We start from the raw sequence: 12,259 nt of genomic DNA on the forward strand, positions 1-12,259 counted from the left end.
GCGCCCTACAAGTGCTAGAAACTGATCCCACATGGAACATCAGCATTTCGTTTCCTCATATAAAATAACAAAGTAATCTATATGATATAAGAGCTTTGTGCTTTCTAGTGTCGTGTAACATTCGTAATCAAATGACGTAAGACGATCGCTAAACGTTTAATTATCGATCTGCTAACATCTTAGTGAGCGAGAACACTGGTGAAAAACGCACTGCGCATGCGTTGGGAGAAAAAACAAAATGGCGTACAATAACAATCAATCACATCTAAAGGTAGGTTTTATTTTAACCGACAGGGCTATTTTTTTATATTCCTACAGACAATTTTGGATTTCTTTACATAGAATCCGACCATGTGATTATCTGCAAATTAGCTATGCTGGATGTGGACGTCGGGCCGCGAGTGGCGGCATTTTCAAAGATTATTTTTGCTTTGTATAAACAAAAGTTTTTTTGAATAAATCAGCAGTGTATCACAATCGAAATTATCTTGCTATTGCGAAAAGGACAACCTTAAGTTTTCAGTATTTTTCTTAAGTTTCGCGATTTTGTAAAACAATCAAAACACCGGCATCAAAAACATAAGTTGCCCTTAGTTACGCTACGCCATCTCCGAGCATGCGCAGTGCGTTTTTCACCAGTGTCGTGAGCGAGTGAGCGAGTGACACATTTGCATATTCAGACCCCTCACAATAACTCGTTTCTACGCTTCGCGTATCCACGAGTTAAAAATGGTTACAACAAAAATGAATACAAAACCAAAATGAATGCAAACATATGAATATAAATTGAACGCAGAAAACAAAAAGATTGATTACAAATTTGCTAATAGTATTAATGGATAGGTGATCATATAAACAGGGCTTCTGACAGGATGCGGGAAAAAAATTGAAATTATGCGGGATTTTTTCCCGGATTATGCGGAGAAAATGGCAAATTATGCGGAATAGGATGCGGAATAGGATGCGGGATGACTTCACGATCGAAAAAATTTCTGAATTTTTTTTACAGAATTATACACGTTTTTTAAAAATTTTGCTACTTTATTTAATTCCAAACGTTGTTTAACTAAAGTTTTACGCAATTATTTACAGTTTTACCTTGATTTTGCTTCTTTATTTGACACTGGTCTTGTTTATCTCAGGTTTTTAATCCACACGTGTAATCGTCGTGTTCTTCGCACTACATGCAATTCTTCTCGATATGCTTCTCTCCAAAACATTGCTTTGAATGTTTTTTTTTTTGAAACCTTAAATTTATGATCTGTTTTTGAAGCTCAACAAAAAATCTCAACGTTATTTACCACCTCACCTTACCTTGCACAACTATCGTTTGCATATTCGTAGTTAATAGATTATCTATTATGTACGCCTTGTTATAGGAAATTAACTCGCTCCACAAAATCAAAAATCCTTAAATAGCATAATTTAAGTCGTGTTAATTTCTTCAATTTTATCTATGATGTATTTGCTTTTGAAATATTATATTTTAAAAACTGAACATCACAGTGCCAGTTAAGCTTAACCCTAGGCTAAAATATACTTGTTTACGATGGTAACGATTGACGATCGTAATCAGTTTCTAGATGTAATTGTCTCGGGGTGCTATTTTACGCGCGAAAATCTTGTCTGCGAATACATGTATTTAACCAGAACTCTCATTTGCTATCTATGTCTGCTATTGTTTGACTTCTAGCCAATCAGAGAGTACGTTTTATTCAAGGCTGGTTACCATGCTCTTTCACGTTTTTTAACTAAGAACGCCTTGTTCCCTTTCATTACACGATGGCGTACGATTCAATATACAGTTTTAAACGCTGTTTATTGCTTGAAATTTGGTAATTAAACAATAAAAAATTCGTAATTTCATCAAAATAAGAAAACATCATAATACATTTCTTCTTGATTATTAAGTTTTCTTTAGATTTTTGACGAATTATGCGGTTTTTTGCCGGATTATGCGGAAATCGTTCGATTGTGCGGAAAAAGGCAAATTATGCGGATCCGCACCCGCGCATCCTGTCAGTAGCCCTGTTGTTCACAGTGTACATGAGAACATGGATTAATGTTCCTTATTTTGCTATGTTGGTCTTTGCTTGTGAAATCCAATTATTCTTGTGCACACATCTCTGAAATAAAAATCAGATAATTGTGAAATATTAACATCCATTGAAATGTATTTTAACACAAATAACTTTCATTTGATTTTTTTTCTAGGTTAATGCATGCCACAGTAAGGAATGAAGGTAATGAAATGTTTTTAAAATTTGTCTTCTGTAGTTCCAGAAAATTTCCACACCCCACCATGGAGGCAATTTTAAAAAGGTTCCCTCGCCCCTCTACAATTTCCAATTTTGTTCCATACCGACCTTGTAATTTAGTTTTATCCCTGGACCCCCAAACCCCTGGGAATTTCTCATTTTTTTCATGGTGGGGTATGGATGTTTTTTTGAAACCACAAATTGAAAAAAAATTGGTCCTGACATTAGAATATTTAATATAATAATGATGTCTGTGTGAGCAGACATTGCAGCCCTGAACAAGGGAATATATCTTAAGCAGGGGCACTGAACCCAAAATTTGACTTTTTTTCACAATGCCAAAGTCTTCTTATTACAGCTAACACTTCTCAAGCTTATCCCTTAGGTTCCATTAATGGATTCTTTATTCAAATGCTGAACATTTTAATCTTTTTTGATAATACCATTCATAATAACAATCAAATCAAAACTTGAATTCTGTTTGCATTATGGCATTCCTTATTATTTTGAATCTTGAGGCTTTGTATTCAAAGAGATAATAATAAATTACAGTATTCTAATAATGAAACCATTCATGGAACCTACATGTAGGGCAGTAAGCTTGTGTCGTTTAGACTGTAACAAATACACAATATACTTTGATAAATACAAGCATTATGTAAAACTTTTACAGTCAAACCAGCTCATGCATTCCTATCAAGGTTCAAAGATTCATTTTATTATTGGAAATTTGATTTTCATCCTGCTCTGAAGCTTGCTTTAATAAAACAAACATAAATTTCAATCCTATTGAGGTCTTTGCCTCAAAAAATCCAAATGTTCATTTGTTACAGGACTAGTTTTTCAACAAAACAATACAACACACAAATAACTTGTGTAAATCAAGCCTACAACTCATCTACGACAGACGTGAGCTTGTTGTATACGATAGTCATAGGCAAAATTCATTCCATCTTAACCTGGCCTTTAGGTGGGTTTATGGGCCTGATAGGATATATATTTGTATTAGAATATATATGAAGCATGGGTGGCCTAGTAGTGAGAGTGCTTGCCTCTCACGAAATGCAACATGGGTTCGAGTCCCTGGTGTTGTATGCGAGTTGAGTTCTTTCCCATGCTTCGAGGATTTTCCAGGTTCTCTTGCTTGATCCTCCCTCTGCAAAAACTAACTACTAAATTCTTTTTCGATCCTAAGAGATAATCATGATAGGGCTAACCTCAATATCTCCTTTCGCACTCACTGGTGCAAATAAATATTTTTAAATGAAATATATTTTGTACTTCGGTTGTAATGTATCAAATTGAGCTGGTCCTTGCAGTATATTATCAAGCAACTTATGCAGCTACAAATTGAAAGGCTCAGAAAAAATTCTCAGTCTTGAATAGGATTTTATCCCATGCCCTGGCATGTGCCCTTCAGCTGCAGCAGCAGGTAGGGGGACTCGCGATCGATGCCAAAGATATACGGGTTTAACTCGCGGATTTACGAAGACGGGTACAGCAGATTTATCGCAAACGGAGGTTAAAATATTCCTTAGATATACATGGCCACCATCAACGACATTCAAAACAAAACTGTGCGCAGGCTCGGAAATCAGGTGATGGATAACTCAGACGCTGACTTTGTCTTCGCTACATTTAAGGAGGGAAAGACAGACAAAACTATGAATCACAAAATGGCTGAAAAGATAATCAACAGAATGCCGGCCGGTGACTACCGTTTGGAGTTGACATTCGTAAAGTACTTAGACGGTGAGTGGATAATAGAAAAGGGTCGTAATCCTATCAGAGCGTCTGGTAAGCAGAACCTGTTCGTTTTGAATAAGCACACACGACCGGGAGCACTTGAGGGAATAGACATGCTCTTCTACGAGGTCGCTTACCCGGTTACCGTGGTCATCTACGGTGCATACGAAATTAAGAAGCCGGACGTTTAGAAGAGTGTATAGAATCCCATCGTTTCGGCAACCATTTTCGGCTACCTTTCTACTCCTACACAGGCATTCCTCGTAGGCACAAAGTAGTATTTTTTTGTGTCCTCTGTTTTGGTAGCAAGGGTGTCCGCCAGAATGACGCCCTTTTCTACTCCTGCCAGGTAGTATTTTTTGTCCACCAGAATCGGCACCCTTTGCAAGGGAGGCGATTCACCTCCCTTCTACTATCTACGCCGCGGTAGCTGCGCCAAAGTGGCTACGTAGCCCGGTATGCGAAGTCTGTAGAGACCTTCCAAGATCTCCAAAAGTATTTGTGTAGTTCTTTGTTTTCCTAGCACGTATGCGACCATACCCGCAGCTATGTAGAGATACATGTCTATATCCTATGGACCCACGGAATACCCCTATGGATCCATAGTGTTTGTCCATGGAATACCCATGCCCAAACCCGTATCCACAGATATATATGGCAACACCCACAATACTATCCGAGGAGGAAATCGCAGGATTGTTGGAAGATCGACGAAATGGCGTAGGGCTGCAGAAGGTAGCCAAAAAGTACGGCATAGGCATACCAAAGATACGCAGGATAGAGCGAGAGAATGGTCTGGAGGTAGCAATCCCCGAAAAGCCACCAACTACAGACCTGCAGAAACATTTCCTAGAAGTACAGGATTCCTTTGCTATAGTCTTGGACGATCTCCAAAAAGCCAGGGAAGAACTGCGGGACGCAAAGGAGGAATTGCTAGCCAGGATGGAGCAGGAAGAAGATTCGTTCGAGAAAATAGACGTGGAAGAAATAGAGAACGAAGTAGAGGAAGTATCCACGAAAATAGACTGGCAAATAGCCGGCAATGTACTATTTGCAGTCGTAGGAATAGCTGCCGTTGTTTGGGCACACAGCAAGCCACCCAAAGTAGTCTACTACAGACATCCAGCGGAGCCGCAGAGAAATTCTAGGATTCCGGAGATGGAGTAGAGACGTGCACCAGTCGGTCTTTCTTCTTTGCTTTGGTTGTCTTTTCTCTACCAATTTTGCAGTACAGCGGTGGTGGAGACGTCCAGTCTATTTTCTGCTCCTCCAGAAAGTGTCCCCATACCGGAGTGGTGGCGTGCTCCACCGTACAGCCCTCCAAAACGCACTCCGAGCATTTTTCGGAGAGAAACAGGATTGTCCTTTCTTTTTTCCTGTACGTGGTTCTAGCGTATTTCCAGCATTGGTATTCGCCCGGCTGCATATGCAAAGCCTGCACGCATTCTTTGTTGGGTGGCGCAGGCACTTCTAGTAGTCTTTCCGGGTGTTTGGGATGTTCTATTTTCCTAACCAATTCGTAGTACGTATCCAAACCAGGTCCTTCGGGCACGAAGACAGTGGCTATGTTGTTCTGCCACTCCACCAATATTTCTTCTCCTGGTATGGCAGTGCGTATGTTGCCGTTCGCTTCGAACTTTCCAGCCGCACACGCTTCCAATAGGGCTTCTGTGGCCCATGCTACAGAAGTTTCCCTATTCCTTCGCAATACTACGCGGTGCCCTCTTGCCAACCAGTTGGCATCCAAGTCTCTGGGGATCGCATATCCTAGTATCTTGTAGTCTCCTGCAGGTATTTGGTCCATCCTATGCACTTTGGCCCTAGGCGTCTCTGGGTCAAACGGGCTTTCCTCTCCAAAGAACAATCTACGCAGATTGTCTGTCCTTCTGGACATTCTATCCAATGTTTTCCTATATTTTTCCAACTCTTTTTCTATGGCCTTCCTGTCTTCTTCTTTTTGCCGCAGGATGGACTGCCTTTGTTCCGACAGTTCTGCGTGGTATCTTTTTGTAGCTTCTACCCACTCGTCGCCTTCCAAATCGTCCCGTATGTCTTCCAATCTTTGCTGTCGTTTTCTTTTGGACAGGAAGGATATTCTGCGGGAGGAAGGCACTTCCAAAATGCCGAACGGACTCTTTTCTACTCCGATCCTTTGTGCCTTCTTTGTGCGCCAAACCCACTCCACGTGTTCCGTTGGGGGTAGCATCGTGGCAATGGCGGGTGCATTTGCATGCACTCGAGTGGGAAACTTGGACTCCGCTAGTATGGTTGGGGAGTCCTTCGTGTAGCAGCGCAGTGGAGCTATTTCCACCGGGTCTGTTCCTAGGATATCCACGCGGAATATAGGACATTTTCGGAACCCAAACTCTGCTATCGTCCAAAGTACGCATTGTTCCCACTTTTCGTTGCCTCGAACTCGCACACCGGCTATGCGCCGTGTTCCCAAATTGCAGTACCACGCTAGGAATATTTCTCCCGTCTCTTCGCAGCAAATGCAGCAGCATCTATCCAAGTGTTCTGCGAGAGCCAACCACATGTTCTTTGGCGGCTGTACTACGAATATGTCCTGCAAAGGTTCTAGCGTCTCCGCAATAGCGTTGGTGTAGGATTTGGAGAAGTCTTTGCCGTAGATGGATATTTCCACTCTACTGCATCCTCTCGCCTGCACATCTGGGTGCAGGAATGTCTTCCTAAGATGCTCGTTCGGACAATCCACGTACTCTGCCAACTTTGCGCCTACTGGGTTTTGCACTTCTCCGGCTTCGAAGTTGGAGACTATTTTGTTGTATATTTTCGTATGTTTTCCGTCTTCTACCCAAGTGCAAACATGTTCTCCCACAGCATGCGTGTTCTCCAAAATCGTACCGTTGCGCCAACCGCCACTATGCTGCGGCACGTATCCCAACTCCCGCAAACGACGTACCAATGCAGCTCTATCCAAAGCTCCGGAGAAATCTTGTGTGTAGTCCACGGAGTATATTCCATATCCGTGTGCTTGTAGCAGCCTAGCAAACTTGGAAATGTTTTCGTCTACGGCTTCTATGGACAACTCCGAGGTGTCTACTTTGGCCACGAATACCGCGGCGGGTTCTCCATGCAAACTGGACCACTTGGCTGCCATATTGGAGACGCGGTCTACTATGTTTCCCTGCCTGCACGTGTGCACTATGCTGGTTGGTAGGAACACCCCAAATGTCTCCGTGGCTGCAATGGATATCTTGGAGACTATTGCCTTCGCATTCCTACAAAGCAGCTTCTTTCCATACAAATTCTCTTCGGAAACAAAACCATAGACAAACACATCGTCTACGAAAGGAGGCAATCCTTCCAGCGGCTGCAGACTGGTTGGTCCTTCGTTGCCCCGCAAGTAGTCGCACTTAGATATGTCTGGCAGCAGGTTTCCGTCGCAGGCATTGTCCAGCAGCAAATGTGCTAGTAGCCTACTTTTTGCCCGTATACCCATCTCTTGCAATGTAGTCGAAATACTCTTTTGCTCCTCCATCTTCTATATATAGTAGTAGAAGCTTTTGGGCTACTATAGCGGTCTACAGACTTCGCATACCGGGCTACGTAGCCACTTTGGCGCAGCTACCGCGGCGTAGATAGTAGAAGGGAGGTGAATCGCCTCCCTTGCAAAGGGTGCCGATTCTGGTGGACAAAAAATACTACCTGGCAGGAGTAGAAAAGGGCGTCATTCTAGCGGACACCCTTGCTACCAAAACAGAGGACACAAAAAAATACTACTTTGTGCCTACGAGGAATGCCTGTGTAGGAGTAGAAAGGTAGCCGAAAATGGTTGCCGAAACGATGGGATTCTATACACTCTTCTAATCCACTCACCGTCTAAGTACTTTACGAATGTCAACTCCAAACGGTAGTCACCGGCCGGCATTCTGTTGATTATCTTTTCAGCCATTTTGTGATTCATAGTTTTGTCTGTCTTTCCCTCCATAAATGTAGCGAAGACAAAGTCAGCGTCTGAGTTATCCATCACCTGATTTCCGAGCCTGCGCACAGTTTTGTTTTGAATGTCGTTGATGGTGGCCATGTATGTCTAAGGAATATTTTAACCTCCGTTTGCGATAAATCTGCTGTACCCGTCTTCGTAAATCCGCGAGTTAAACCCGTATATCTTTGGCATCGATCGCGAGTCCCCCTACCTGCTGCTGCTGCATAAAAAAGTAGCTATACAATACTCCATTTTAGAGTTCCATTCAGTGACCACGAATAATAGTTCCTAGCCGAGACTGAAGTTACTGTGCATGATAAACTGTGGTCACTGATAAACATTATTTGTGGTCACTGAATGGAACTGTAAAACAGAGTACTGTAGAAATAATTTTAGCTCGGCACAAATCTGTGAAGAGCTAAATTAAGTTTTAATCCCAGCCCATTATTGAAATTTGAAAAAAGCATGATGCAAATCAAACTTCCAATAATAACATGAGTCTTTGAACCTTGATAGGAATTAGACATAACCTGCTTTGACTGTAGTAACAATTAAAATATGAACTGAAAGAAAGCACAACTAATTGCTTGTAGAAAAACCCATATTTCAAAATATGTTCATTCATTTGGTCTCTGACTAATCAGTAGGTGCTGAAACCTTAGACTTTTTGGTATCATACAGAAGTAAAGACCCCATTAGGTAAACATTATCTATATTTCATCCTGATATTTGAATAACACTAAACTTGTTTTTTGGCTCCATTATTGAAAGAAAAAAATTAATGAAAGCTTGAAAAATTAATTTATGATTGCTCATTAGCTGAAACCAACCATTTCAAATTCAGATTTCATTTCAGACAGGCTTTGTTTTGCCTAAATGGTTGTAGTGCCTGCCATTCATATCTCAATTGTTTTAATAGGAAATGATAATATTTAATTAAAAATACTTGTTGGTGGAATATTTGTGTTTTTCTTATTTTGTCTAACTTTTCTGACATATGATATATAAACTTTTTGAAAAGCTCACTCCTTTTGTGCTATTAGTACTACTGTGCCTCAGTGCTACAGCGTTTAAGTGCTACAGTGCTACAGTGCTACATGCTACAGTGCTATAGAGCTACTGTACAGTGCTAAAGTACTACAGTACAGTTTTACAGTACTACAGTCATGTAATTCTACAGTGCTTCAATCCTACGGTAGTACGATATTACAGTACTACAGTGCTATACCATGCTTCAATGCTAAATTAAATGAATAAGTAAATATTGTAAATAAGTAAATACTAATAATAAAAAAATAAAAAAGTAATTATTGTGCTACTTTGTTTCTATGCTAAGCTGGCAATTTCAATGCAGACATGACGCTACTTTATTTTTTCAGGTTATATACAAGGGCGGATCCAGGGGGGGGCAAAGGGGGGCTGAAGCCACCCCTTCAGCAAAAAAAAAAAGATGCTTTTTTATATTGTTTTCCGTTGTGTTGACAGAAGAAACTCAATTAGCCCCCCCTAAACACAATTAGCCCCCCCCCCTAAAATTTTGGCTGGATCCGCCCTTGATATACCTGCCATGAAATATTGGTCAGCAATAACTGGTGTGCTGATGTACAGTACATCTACCAAAAGTATGCTCAAGTGTTATTTATCAATTGCTTTGCTCAGAGGCAAATGCAGTAAATCAAAAAGCCACTGTAGAACAATAGTATTTTGCTGAGCTTCACTTCAATTGATAACTCCTTTTTAAGTAGTAAAAACTAGGGTCAAGCCGATTTTGCTATAATTTTCATTTGATAGAGTTAGTAGTATAGGGGATACCAGTCCTGATTCACCCGACCTAACCCCATGATTTCCTGAGTTAATCAAATTTGCGTAGTAATTAATATCCAAAAACCTAATAAAAGCTAAAATTCGTCCCCGAGGATTATAGGGGTCTCAAATCACGGATATTTATGGGGTGACGATATTTTGCGGGTCTTTTCCATGTTGGTTTCAAAAAATATTCCTTATATATAGACAATGGACTCGCAATACAATTTCACAACTCATACATTTCCAGGAAGCTCTATATTAGACTTACGACGATACTGGGAATTGAATATGAGAAGAATACAAAGAGTAGTAGAAAGGGGAATGGAAGAGTTGGGTGCTGTGAAAGTTTCCGTTGTTGTGGAAGTTAACTTGATAAAAGATAGCACAGAGACCACGGTTTGGTTGCGCACCAAGACTCTAACGGTCTTAGAATCAACGTACTTAGAGCAAAGATTACACTCACAAGTAGATCCATTATTAGAGTCGCTAGCAAAGTATACCAGGGAAGGCTCGGGTTGGACCGTAACAGCGATAAAAGGTGCTACGATTAGCATTGCTCGCTACGTGCCGATTCGGGGAGGATCCTACGTGCCATTACCGACTTTCATAGAACGTAAGAAAGCAATAATTAGCGTACGTGATAAAGACAATGAATGCTTTAAATGGGCTGTAAGGTCCTGTAATAATGCTTTTTGGGCTTCCTTTATAACCATGATGCTTTGCGAGGAAGGGGGTGAGAGTTTTTTTTGGCCGTGAGAGTGTTTAGTGGTGAGCGTGGTTTCGTGACATTAAAAAGCGTTGAGATTCTTCCAATTCGTCTTGTTACAAATTGGCGACCCTGCCAGGACACGAAAGATTCCTTATTACACGTCTTGGTGAAATCTCAAGAGAATTGGAAGCCGAAAACAAAGGAAATTATCGAAATTTGTTCTACGCTACTCAACACGTGCTTTTGACAAACATGGCTGAAAACACCGAAAACTCCACCGAAAATGATCAAGTGGGAGATCAGAGAGTTAAATTATTACCATGGGCGACTGTGTATGTCGAAGATCTAGAAGTTTTGCCTGAAGACGACCTTTTAAAACGCTTGGAGACCGAGAGAGAATCAATCGCTAACTTCGATGAAACCAAAACGTCCGATGAAGTTTTGCAAGCCGTCAGCAATTTCTCGGCTCTTTGTATCGCTGTAGTACATCATTCTAAAGGAAAATGTAGTTACTTTAAGACATTGTGCGATTCTTTAGGCGAAGAGATTGATGCAGCCTGTAAGGAAAACGAGGAGTTAGTTCAGACCCGCCGATCTCTTGAAAATCAACTCGAAGAAAACACTACGAAACTTACAAGAGAGAAAGAATCGATCAGTGAAGGCTTGGAATAAGCGAAAGAAGACCTGTCCACCGCAAACAAAAAGAATTTGGAGCTTGTTGCAGAATTAAGAGAGAAAAATACGAAGATCGAAGACCTGGAGACGAAACTCGAGCAATTATCGCCATCACAACCTTCAAAGGGCCCGACAGATAAGTGTCAAAGGACAACTCCAACTCCTACATGTGTGGGGAAGGGACTTCCCTCCGATTGGTCAAAGATCTGTAAAAATTTAACGCCCTTCAACCCTGAAATACGACCAAATGCAGGCATTGAAGAGCTTATAGCCACCTTAAAAAGTAAGTTATCAGTGAGACAACCACCCTACAGTGATGATGAAAAGCTAGCTATAGTAAAGATGGTTGTTGAGGGTACTGCCAGTATGCAGATACAGAGTTATTCACCAGAGATACGAAGTGACTTTGACAAACTTTGTGGACAGTTGGAAAAAGATTTCGGCAGATTCTCCTGTCAAGAGGCTGCAATTGAGGCCCTGCGAGGTAAAGAAGGCAGGCAAAAACCAACAGAAACACCCAGTGAATTTCTTCGCAGACTAAAACGACTATCAACAAGAGCTTTTGGATTTCGAGAAAGAGATGATGTTCAGCTAAGACTTGCATTTGTGGATGGCCTCCAACCTCACATTCGTCAACAGCTTGAGGCTTTAGCCCTCAATAATCTGGATGATCTCGTTGCAAAGGCAGAGATCTTCTATCACAAGCGATCACGCCCCAAGGAGCTCCAAGTGTGCGAGGTGAAGGACAGAGCAAGCCTTAACTTGGAGGGAGGAAGTGGAAGTAGAAAGACTTGGTCAAACCCCAGAGACAGTTTCAAGAGACAGAGGAAAGGTGATTGTTTTCGCTGCGGAGAAGCAGGACACTATGCTAGAGACTGTCAGAGAAGTGATGGAAAAACATCTAATGGATCAACCACAGGGATACCAACTCCAGCCGTTCAAAATCCAAGAGTTGAATTACCTACTGCTCAAGCTCAGCAAGATGGATTTATGGATTATCTAAAGCAAATAATTGACGGATATGAGCGACAGAGAGCACCCCCTAAGCCCCAAGCACCTGTAACAAAGGAACAAGTTTCAACCCCATCTGGACAGTGAAGGGAGGAGATACATGTG

Source organism: Actinia tenebrosa, unplaced genomic scaffold, assembly GCF_029948245.1.
Source record: "Actinia tenebrosa isolate PJP-AT-01 unplaced genomic scaffold, QUT_ActTen_1.0 PGA_scaffold3__52_contigs__length_22856419, whole genome shotgun sequence".
Taxonomy (NCBI): domain Eukaryota; kingdom Metazoa; phylum Cnidaria; class Anthozoa; order Actiniaria; family Actiniidae; genus Actinia; species Actinia tenebrosa.